Source organism: Tenebrio molitor, unplaced genomic scaffold (genome assembly GCF_963966145.1).
Source record: "Tenebrio molitor unplaced genomic scaffold, icTenMoli1.1 SCAFFOLD_734, whole genome shotgun sequence".
NCBI classification, from domain to species: Eukaryota; Metazoa; Arthropoda; class Insecta; order Coleoptera; family Tenebrionidae; genus Tenebrio; species Tenebrio molitor.
This window is the reverse complement of record NW_027184216.1, coordinates 4,937-16,196: the sequence shown is the minus strand read 5'-3', so window position 1 is coordinate 16,196 and position 11,260 is coordinate 4,937. Positions and strand designations below refer to the sequence as shown.

Sequence of the window (11,260 nt, the reverse complement as noted above, 5' to 3'; positions counted from 1 at the left end):
AATCCGAGGGACGATAAATAATAATAATAATAATAATAATGGTAATAAATAATAATGTTAATAATAATAATAATGATATGATGATTATAACGATAATTATTATAGATAGGTAAATAGAAACACAGGTCTCCTCTCGAAAATCGGAACTTCCTGATATTACTTACATATTTCGGTCGATCCAAATGTGGGAATCTCGTCGTCGTCGGAGCAAGCAGCGCGGTAGGTGGGGTGAAATTCTGGATTTTCCACCGCCGCCGGCGGTCGAAAAATGTGCGACGCGGGAGATCGCCAGTCCGTCTAGTAGTCTCTCTTGTCGTTAGAGCGTGACGTGGTGGTTGTTGTGGGATTTCCCGTTAGTTCGGTCCGACGTCGGTCGTCAGAGGGTAAGTGCATACGGAAACGAAACGCATCGCGTTTTGATGTTCATATTCGTGCATCGGAATGTTAAAAGCAATATATTTTACACCAACGATCACACCTAAACACCACGGCAACGGCCATACCACGTTGAAAAGCACCGGTTCTCGTCCGATCACCGAAGTTAAGCAACGTCGGGCGCGGTCAGTACTTGGATGGGTGACCGCTTGGGAACACCGCGTGCCGTTGCCCCCCAACACTTTTTGTTTTTTTTTGAAATCCATAGCAACCACCGAACCGATTTGTTTTTCGTGCAGGTATTCGGAAACATGCACAGACCCGTATAATGTAGATTCATAGCTTTAAGTACTAGATAATTAAGAAAACAATTTTTTTTGTCGATTAATTGTAAACAATTGCAGAATAAAAACTCGTCAAACGGTAAAGGTTGTCGTTCGATCACCGAAGGTAAGCCACGCGGGCAGCGGTCAGCACTTGGACGGGTGACCGGTTCATTATATTCCTTCCGTGAGTTTAACAAAGATAACATATGCAAATGTCGTAAGTGCGACGAGGAAGACGGCGATCTTTTAATGTAAAAAAAATATATATTAGGTTACGCGTACATGCCACTTTGACTGCTGCTTTATTTTTTTGGTTTTTAAATAATTAGAGATCTGAATTCAACATATCAGTTCTATGTTATAATGGACAGACAATGTTGTATTCTTGGCCCCTAACACGTTAAGACCAACATAAAAACTAGAATAACTTACCATTCGTTAAACGTTAAACAATTTCGAACCACGTTTTTTTGAGCTCGAACAAACTCATAACACAACACTCATTTATTAGTCACTGGACCATTGTAAAACGAGAAGAGAGAAAAACCATGCGAAACTATTTTTAAAACGAAGAGAATAAAGGTTTTAAATGGTAGGGCTGTATGACAGACTTGTCAATTATCGTGGGGGGTACGGCTGAGATTTATGACGAAATCGAGCGGCGCCGGCGGTCGGTCACTTTCACGAAAGAGGTCTAAACACGGGTCGTTTACGATACCCTCTGGTTACTAGAAAAGTTCTAGACAGATGTTTGTCGGCTTTTCGAGGTATTTATTTGTGAGTCCAAAGACTCAATGGAGTAATATCGGACTGAAATTCCAAGATTTTGCTGTGTAATCCAAAAAACTATGTTCCTCGTAACATTTAACGATGTGTTAATTCAACTATTATTTTAATTTTTCGTATACGTATTTATACTAAAAAGTACAGCGCTTCCAACAGTGAATTGTGAATTGAAAATGTTTCAAAGAAAGATCGATAGTTTTGAAAAAAATTACATATTAATAAATTTAGATAGATTTAGAAGTATACATTGCACTTACTTTTCAAAATTATTGTACTTCTGATTTGGTTGAAATAACATAATATGTAGCAGTCATAGTCTTGTGTACATTGCAGTCGCGGCTGGTGTTGGGTAAAACCTTTATTTTTTAGGGGGTCATTACCCAAATGACCTCATGGACCAGCCGTTCCTGTTAGGTTTTATATATCAAATTGATTCGTCTGTCTTTTTCATCATGCCTTCGAAAAGCGAGCTCCTGTTTCGCCAAAGTAACTGTGACGTCAATTAAATACGATAATAAAATTCGGTTTTTCCGAACTTATTGTGAGTGAGAGCAGTGAGAGCATCTTCTTTTCGTATCCCACCTCCACCCGGCGGCAGTAGTGCAGTGCTTATCAACATAATTACCGGCGTCTCGCCTCCACATTTTGACTTTTTTGTGTTTTATGTGTTCTCTAAGTCCAAAATTTTTAAATTTTTAAAAAGAGATTGCGGTACTATTCCTGTTGCTGAAATTATAATAATATATTTATTAATTTTTGTATTATATGTCTGTGTTATATTGTGTGAATTTGGAACAGCTATATCTAAAAGATATGCTTGCTTTTGTTGTTTATTTAAAATAATAATGTCTGGTCTGTTATGCTGAATGTGAATGTCAGTTAAAACTGTGCGATCAAAATATAATTTGTAATTGTCATTTTCTAAACAACTTTCTGGTTTATAAATGTAATGTGGTTGTGTATCCTTTAATAAATTGAATTTAACTGCTAAATTCATGTGTATAATTTTTGCGAATATATCATGACGTTTTTTATATTCGCTGTGAGCCAAAACGGTGCAAGATCTTGTATTGCAAATATAAAACCCTCAGCTCTTTAAAATATCTCCCATGTAAAGACTTTTGTTTTATATTTGCTATAGTGTCATATCACGAGCTCTATTGAGAAAATAATTTTTTAGTGAAGCAATTTGATTGTGTTGTAGAATTTCTAGATTTGAAAAACCCCTACCACCATTTTCGCGTGGTAAATTAAATCTTTCAACAGCAGATTTGGGGTGATGTTTACAAAATTTTGTAAAGAGAACTCTAGTTTGAATATTTATATTCTTTAAATTAGTTTTGGACCATTTTATAACACCAAAAGAATAGATTTAATTTGATTTGATTGATTAATACCTAAATATTTATAAAATTCTCCTTTATTTAAATTTTTAATGATTTCTCCTTCTTTAGTTATATATTCTAAATTTTCGTAATGACCACGACATATTGATTGATTTTCAGTTATTGTTAAGTTTTATGTCATCCATATAAAGAAGGTGATTTAATTTAATATTAATTTTATAAATTTTAAGAATTTTAATTAACCATGAATGTGGTACTGAATCATAGGCTTTTTTGTAGTCTATGAATTGTTGTTGCATTATTTTCCAAACGTTTGAGACTTAAAATATTCGTCAAATGTTCTTCTTTTTTTAAATCAGAATACCCCTGACAAATCCGAACATTTTGTTTTGCGGTAGATAAAAGTAAACATGGGCCAAGACAGAATATTAATATTCGGTGTGGAATTTTCCTGCGTTCTTGTTCATTTCTATCGAAGTGCTCACGAAAAGTTGTGAATATCAACACTTTGTAATTGTCGTAGTGAAAAATAAAAAAGATAGCTATGGGGCACAACTTATTTCGCACTTCATTAGAAAAGTAACAGTATTAAAATAAAAAAAATATTTTTCTAAATTTCGAACGTTAGGTCTATCCTGACCAGCCGCCAATTAGTGGTATTATTTTATTTTTTGCTGTTTTCCACAATAGTTATTTTTATATTAAATCATTGATTCAAAAAATTGAAATTAAAAATTCAAATTTTTGAAGGAACTCTGAAGTTTCAATGCAGTGACCATGTTGCTAGGTAACTAATAAAAAACAGTGCGTGAAATGAAAAACAGAAATAGTCGTATGCGTTTTGTATGGTTTCTATGGTTTCGATCTTACTAACAATGCAATGAAAATGACCCACTTCAGGCACAGATAACTATGCGTGAATTTCAATTTTTTGAATCAATTATATAAAAACAAAATTGATTTGGCGGCCGCTACACAAAAGTGGTGGGAGGCGAGAACCTGTTTCCGCCGGTCAATTTTAAAATTAATAAATTTTCCCTGGATACGTATTCGACTTATCCGGTACGAGTTATTTTTAAATTAACTTAATGGCCCGTTGCTCTTGTTCTTTTTACATTGAATATGCGATGTTTTGGCATCGTTAGCAATAGTACAATACTCACGCATTTTTAATCTAAAATTAACAAAACTTGAATGGATCGGGATTATCACACTTCTGAATTGAAGTTTTCATTCGTTTAAAATATAATTGATAGTAATACGTAATGCGGATTGCCTAAACGTTGCTTCCATCACGTCAACATCACACATTCACGTTCGCCCGTAGAAATGGCGTGATGCACACGAAATCGATCCAAAAAGGCTCATAATATTTGTGTCACGCGAATCTACGTCGAAAACTAGAAAAAAAAAAAATTCAATTCGAATTTCAATAATCGAAACGATGCGTCGTCGATACTAAACGTAGGTAGTAACTAAAGTGTGATCGGGTGCGATAAAAGTGTCCGTCAATAATCATCATCCGACAATCATTTAATAGACGAACGCTAATTTTTGGCACTCACTCGGACGACAGAACCAGTCCAGACGGAAACCGGGGCGCGGGGTGGGTGGGTGGTTGTATGTCCGTGAATCTGTCCGGCGCGCGTCAACATTTCAGTTATCGTCGCGAGAGTTAAAACGAAAGGTGGTTAGTGTGAAAGTGACGTTTTTTCGTGGAGACACGTTACGAAGGGTGAGTACCTAATATAATATAAAACCAACCGAAAACCCACAATAGTGCCCCGGTTTATTATCGTGAATAGGTGTTTGGTAAATATTTTCTGTATTCCAACTAGCAAGTCTTTTATCAAAAAACTCCGGCAACATGGCTATTGTGGTATTGTTGATACCACCTAACTGAAGAACTTAGTTAATAACTAAGTCGACGATTTTATCGGGAAATTGAACGGAGAAACAAAAATAGCTCTTAGCGACAGTTGCCTGAAGTCGCAAATAACGGCGATTGACGAAATCACGTTTTTTTTATTTTAATTCCAATGAACAATACACAGGGTCACAATTATCTGTTATGTATTCTATAATGTTTTGCAAAGTAAATAATGTGAGTTGTCATGCGTAATATTAATTAGCTAAGTAATTTTTGCAAGTATTTTATGTCAGATATGCAATGTATAATAAAGTAATGTTGCAAAGTATTTTAATTTTTATGCTAGGTAGAGATAATAACTCGACAATAACTCTTCTCTAATGAAAAAAAAAATAGAAAATGATTTAGGAACATAAAAAATCTCATTAAAACAGGAACAATTGAAATTAAAATAAACATAACATTCTGTACTAAAGTACAGTTTTGTTCACTCCTTTTTTCAAAGTCTTCTGTCCTCTCATTTGCACATACTGCTATTCCAAAACAGTGAAATTGTCTGTTTCAGGGAATCCTTAACGTTCCTTGCTAATGTCAACAACGTTTTCGATGAAACAAAGAGTCGGAAAAATGTCGGCTCATTGTATTCAATAACATACGCGACTACAAAACCATCTGTATCATTTGTAGGAATCGCGGTTTTTTCGATGAGAATTCGTTCTAATTTTTTCTTTCTTAAAAAAGCTAAGTAATTTTAATTTCACTAAAGATGAACATTTAGGCTATATGCTGGGTAATGCAAATCCATCAACCATCAACTAGGTTGTTCAGCAGATGTACGATTGTTTATTTGATTTCTTCTTCCGAAGAGTTGTATTCTGGCAAAATAGAAATTTATTCATAACATAACCTCAATCAACTAAATTATTTCGAATACAATAACCACATAACTACAAGTTGGATAGGCATGGGTGCAAAATACCGATAATGCATGAAACCTAATAATAATAATAATGACATAATAAAAGTTAATTAAAAATCGCTGTTTCACGTCTTTTTCTTTTTTGTTCGAGAGTTTTTGTGGTTCTGAAAAGAACCGTTTATAAATGTGTCGAAAACGAAAAACATCTATTTCGAACTGGTGTACTTGGTGACGGCTTTGGTACCTTCGGAGACGGCGTGCTTGGCCAACTCACCGGGCAACAACAGACGCACGGCAGTTTGAATTTCTCTGCTGGTGATCGTCGAACGTTTGTTGTAGTGTGCCAGACGGGAAGCTTCAGCGGCGATACGTTCGAAGATGTCGTTCACGAAACTGTTCATTATGCTCATAGCCTTACTAGAGATACCGGTGTCGGGATGGACTTGTTTCAACACCTTGTAGATGTAGATGGCATAGCTCTCCTTCCTCCTGCGCTTCTTTTTTTTGTCGCTCTTGGAAATGTTCTTCTGAGCTTTCCCGGCCTTCTTGGCTGCCTTACCACTTGTCTTCGGCGGCATTTTTCAATTCAATTCGATTCAACAAACTCGCGAACTGCTCTGACTCGTGTGCGTGCGTTAACTTTGCACCACCACCTTTCTGATAGGTAGTGTGTTCACCAGAACCCCACCTGAAAACGGGCTCCCACCAATCGTCACGTCCTATTCTCCTATCACGGAGGCTATAAATTCGAAGCACAGCTACCAGCTTTTACAATCGACGAGTCCCGTCCGTCAGTTTTATTACTTCTCGTGGTGTCTAACGAACGAACTTAAAATGTCAGGTCGCGGTAAAGGAGGTAAAGTGAAGGGAAAAGCGAAATCCCGTTCGAGCCGTGCCGGTCTCCAGTTTCCGGTGGGTAGGATACATCGTCTTCTCAGAAAAGGAAATTACGCGGAACGCGTCGGTGCAGGAGCTCCCGTCTATTTGGCCGCCGTCATGGAGTACTTAGCCGCCGAAGTTCTAGAATTGGCAGGAAACGCTGCCCGTGACAACAAGAAGACACGTATTATACCGCGTCATCTGCAGCTGGCCATCAGAAACGACGAGGAATTGAACAAACTCCTGTCCGGAGTTACGATCGCCCAAGGCGGTGTCTTACCCAACATTCAGGCCGTACTTTTACCCAAAAAAACCGAGAAGAAACCTTAAACGAACGATCGATCCATCTCCGTGGCGAAAACTCAAAATATCGGCCCTTCTCAGGGCCACTATAGCTTTTTTTTTTCGTAAAATGACCGATGCATCTTTTCTTTTTGTATTATTATCATTTACGACTGCAATGCCAAAAGGAAAGCAAGGGGTGTTTACGATCTTGGTACATTTATCAGGTAGTCAGTTAGTAATAATTGTCCGTTGTTTCTCGAAAGAACATCATGTTTCTTTTTTTTCCTCTTATTTTTATTTTGTGGTTCTGAAAAGAACCGATTTTGTATTTCGTATTTTATTCTGGTTTTCTCGAACGGTGAAGAGCGCCAGGAAATTAACCTCCGAAACCGTAGAGGGTGCGTCCTTGACGTTTCAAAGCGTAGACGACGTCCATCGCTGTCACGGTTTTACGTTTGGCGTGTTCCGTGTAGGTGACGGCATCTCGGATGACATTTTCCAAGAACACTTTCAGGACTCCGCGAGTTTCTTCGTAGATCAAACCGGAAATACGTTTCACGCCGCCACGACGAGCCAATCTTCTGATAGCGGGTTTCGTGATGCCCTGGATGTTGTCACGCAGGACTTTGCGATGACGCTTCGCTCCTCCTTTTCCCAATCCTTTGCCTCCTTTACCGCGACCGGTCATCTTTTCAGATTATTTCAACTGACACAAAATACCTGCACACCTCGTCCCTAGGAAGTCAACTACCGCAAAATTTCAACTAACGGAGCCTTATATAGATTCAACGGTTCACCATCGACCAATCGACGAAGTCAGCCGTTGACTTTGTTCACGTATAAAAGTACAATTTAATATGGCGGAATTTTTAGTACCCGTTTACCTTTCGACGCGTGCACGTCTAACGATCGTCAGAGTCGATTTTAATAATTGTCAGTTTTGTTTTTCATTCGTTTCATTCGAAATGGCCAGGACCAAGCAGACCGCACGCAAGTCCACCGGAGGAAAAGCCCCCAGGAAACAACTGGCTACCAAAGCGGCCAGGAAAAGCGCTCCCGCCACTGGCGGCGTCAAGAAGCCCCACCGTTACAGACCTGGTACCGTGGCTCTGCGTGAGATCCGTCGTTACCAGAAAAGTACCGAGTTGCTCATCCGCAAGCTTCCCTTTCAACGTTTGGTGAGGGAGATCGCTCAGGATTTCAAAACCGATTTGCGCTTCCAAAGCTCCGCCGTGATGGCCCTCCAGGAAGCGAGCGAAGCTTACTTGGTCGGTCTGTTCGAGGACACGAATTTGTGCGCCATCCACGCCAAACGTGTAACCATCATGCCAAAGGACATCCAACTTGCCAGACGTATTCGGGGTGAACGCGCTTAAATTTTTCCACATCGTGTTTCGGAAGAACAACACGAAACACGAATTTTATAACAAAAAAATCGGTTCTTTTCAGAACCTCAAACTTTACAGGCAAAAAAAAAAATATATCGCCCTTCAACCGGAAATGAATAAAATAAAAATGTCAATAATCGGTCGGTCCTCTCGATTCGGGTTGGGTTGCGGTCGTTCGTAAAATTTTATTGCATCCTGTCATCACCTACCTGCCAGCTGATGCTATCTATTTTATTTGGTTTCGCCGTAAGGATAGTTTTATTTCTTTTTTTCGTCGTAGATTATCGTGTGGCCCTGAAAAGGGCCATTTGTGCGTGCCCCGTTGCCGGTAGTACGATGATGACGTCGGAACGAGGCACAGCCGAACGAACATGAGTCGAGTATCCATCCACGTTTCTCACTTTTTCCTCTTCGGCGAAGCGGCCTTTTTCACCTTGACAGGAATGGCTTTGGCTGTCTTGGGTTTGGGTGCTTTGGGTTTTTTAGTCGGACCAGCCTTGTTAGATTTCTTCGCTTTGGAAGGCGATCGGGGTTTCGGGGCGGCTCTAGTTTTCTTTTCTGCCGAGGAGGCGGCCGATTTCTTGGCTTTCGCTGCGGCGGCGGAGGCAGCGACGGCGCTCTTCTTTTCGGCAGCAGTCTTCTTCGCTTTGGGGGAGGCTTGTTTTTTGGCTGTCTTCGAGGAAGCCTTGTCGGAAGTCGTCGCGACGGCGGTACGTTTGGCGGATGATTTTTTCGTCTTGGATGCGGCGGACGAAGCGGGTTTCCTCTTGTCGGAGGCGGAGGCGACTTTGGCACCACCGGAGGTGGACGAGGCGAGCTTGAACGAACCCGACGCGCCCTTACCTTTCGTCTGAACCAGAGATCCCGACGCCACGGCGCCTTTCAGATATTTCTTGATGAAAGGGGCGACCTTTTCGGCGTCGACTTTGTAATTTGCGGCGACGAACTTCTTGATGGCCTGAAGAGACGATCCTCCGCGTTCCTTGAGTCCCTTGATGGCGTTGTTTACCATCTCGGATGTCGGAGGATGGGACGGTTTCGCCCTGGGATTTTTCGCTTTTTTCTCTTTCTTCGCGTGGGATTGAGGGGTGGCAGCGGAACCGGTGGTGACCGATGATGCTGTTTGATTTTCGACGTCGGCCATCTTTCACGTTAAAACGTTAAAAGTTAATAATAATTATTGAAAAAACACTTGCTCACACACGTACACTTCGAGCACTCGTGAACGAGAATTGAACAAAAAAATTTTCTAAGTCTTTATAAAATAGTCGCCACTGCGGACGGAAGACTGAACGCGCACCGCGTCCGCCGTCGAAGAAATTGCAGGCCTCGGAATCGTTGCCCGCGTGATGGCATCGTCCTCTTTCCTCGATCACCATCGCCACCGTGTGATCAAGCTGGCCGAACTCGGTTTCCGAAGTTTCCCTGGAGATAGCGAAGTTCGTCTCGGAACGTCGGTGGGTTTCGAATCAGGTACACGCCCCTCCAACCACCAGCCCTAAATCCGGGTCGTCACGGTTTCGATTCGGGACCGACGGTTTACGTCGGCGGTGCGGGGTAGACGCGTCGATTCCGGGAATCCATATTTCGTTCGCCGAAATATTGGTCCATCTCTTCCCGGAATACCGCGCCACCTTCTCGATTTTACGACATCTTCGCGTCGCCAAACGCTTCCGAAACGGTCGAAGCACAGAAAGGACCTGGTGTTCGAACCGAGGCAATTCCGACAACAGGATGCCGCGAACCGCCTCTCCGACGTTCAGGTCGATCGTTTTCGGCGGAAGTTGAAACGGGACGAGTCGACGACGGGTCCCGTTGCCGTCCGGACCCTTCGGGACGGCCGAAAGTCCGTCGAGAGGATCATCCGAAAGGAGACGGTCTTCATCGTCCGACCGATGCCGCACCTACGAGTTTTCCGATATTTTCTTCGACGGATCTTCAGGTTTTCTTCCTTTCTTCCGTCTTTCTCTCTTCGTAATTTCGTGTCCGACCTGCGTCGTCCGAAGTCGGGGTGAAGATCGAAGAAAAAACGCCAAAAATAACAACTCGTCAGCCACGCACACCGCGTTCGAATGTCTAACGGTCCAACTTGGATTTTCGAAGATCGCCGAATCCGAGGGACGATAAATAATAATAATAATAATAATAATGGTAATAAATAATAATGTTAATAATAATAATAATGATATGATGATTATAACGATAATTATTATAGATAGGTAAATAGAAACACAGGTCTCCTCTCGAAAATCGGAACTTCCTGATATTACTTACATATTTCGGTCGATCCAAATGTGGGAATCTCGTCGTCGTCGGAGCAAGCAGCGCGGTAGGTGGGGTGAAATTCTGGATTTTCCACCGCCGCCGGCGGTCGAAAAATGTGCGACGCGGGAGATCGCCAGTCCGTCTAGTAGTCTCTCTTGTCGTTAGAGCGTGACGTGGTGGTTGTTGTGGGATTTCCCGTTAGTTCGGTCCGACGTCGGTCGTCAGAGGGTAAGTGCATACGGAAACGAAACGCATCGCGTTTTGATGTTCATATTCGTGCATCGGAATGTTAAAAGCAATATATTTTACACCAACGATCACACCTAAACACCACGGCAACGGCCATACCACGTTGAAAAGCACCGGTTCTCGTCCGATCACCGAAGTTAAGCAACGTCGGGCGCGGTCAGTACTTGGATGGGTGACCGCTTGGGAACACCGCGTGCCGTTGCCCCCCAACACTTTTTGTTTTTTTTTGAAATCCATAGCAACCACCGAACCGATTTGTTTTTCGTGCAGGTATTCGGAAACATGCACAGACCCGTATAATGTAGATTCATAGCTTTAAGTACTAGATAATTAAGAAAACAATTTTTTTTGTCGATTAATTGTAAACAATTGCAGAATAAAAACTCGTCAAACGGTAAAGGTTGTCGTTCGATCACCGAAGGTAAGCCACGCGGGCAGCGGTCAGCACTTGGACGGGTGACCGGTTCATTATATTCCTTCCGTGAGTTTAACAAAGATAACATATGCAAATGTCGTAAGTGCGACGAGGAAGACGGCGATCTTTTAATGTAAAAAAAATATATATTAGGTTA

General features: G+C 41.3%; 2 non-coding genes across 2 annotated transcripts; both read left to right on the top strand.

The window, feature by feature from the left end:
- Nucleotides 1–489: 489 nt before the first annotated feature.
- Nucleotides 490–609, top strand: LOC138140994 (5S ribosomal RNA). Its single transcript, XR_011162896.1, has one exon. It is a non-coding gene; the product is annotated as a 5S ribosomal RNA (ribosomal RNA).
- A 10,164-nt stretch (nt 610–10,773) lies between these two features.
- LOC138140993 (5S ribosomal RNA) lies at nt 10,774–10,893 on the top strand. The gene has a single exon (XR_011162895.1). It is a non-coding gene; the product is annotated as a 5S ribosomal RNA (ribosomal RNA).
- Nucleotides 10,894–11,260: the final 367 nt, after the last annotated feature.